The sequence below is a fragment of the Carlito syrichta genome, unplaced genomic scaffold (assembly GCF_000164805.1).
Source record: "Carlito syrichta isolate Samal-C Ts95f unplaced genomic scaffold, Tarsius_syrichta-2.0.1 Scaffold315639, whole genome shotgun sequence".
Classification (NCBI taxonomy): domain Eukaryota; kingdom Metazoa; phylum Chordata; class Mammalia; order Primates; family Tarsiidae; genus Carlito; species Carlito syrichta.
This window is the reverse complement of record NW_007259735.1, coordinates 448,892-449,576: the sequence shown is the minus strand read 5'-3', so window position 1 is coordinate 449,576 and position 685 is coordinate 448,892.

Here is a 685-nt window from a genome sequence, read left to right as displayed (position 1 = left end):
GTCACACAGACATGGAGCCAGCACCCGGGGGGAGGGGGTGGCACGGGGAGGGGGGGCTCAGAGCCTCCTCCGCCTTCGGAAACAAAGAAATGACAATTCCGGGGCCCGCCCGCCCAGCACCAGCCAGCCGCCTGCCCCGCCTCCTGAGCTCCGACGGACGGCCCGTGGGACCAATCGCAGGCGCCGCTACGCTGCTGCCGACCAATCCCAGGGTCCGCTGAAGCAAAACGGACTCTAGAACCCGCCTCTTTGAAGGACAGAAGAACGTGCCAATCATTATGGTGTCTGGGTCCGTGGCTGGGCCTATCAGAAAAGAGTTAAATAGAGGCTTAGAGGCTTATAAATAGGCCCTATAAATATAACATCCTATATTACGCCTCTTTGCGAAGGTATGCTTTATAATTACGGGACTGCGTTTCATTGTGTTATAACCCATACTACAGCATACCGTGCTCTGTGGCCGTGTAGGCTCTCGTCTAGCAATGTATGAAATCGGGAGGCCCGGCTTTGCGGCATGTGGGTTTCTGCGCTGACATGTGCTTCAGCCAGTCGCGTCATTATGTAAGGGAGCACTCCAGAAGCAGCGCCGGGGACCTTTCTGCGAATGCTGGAGCGCTCGGCCAGGCCGGCCGCGTCAGCGCGCAACGGGGGTACGAATGACAAAGCAAACCCCACACACGCGCGC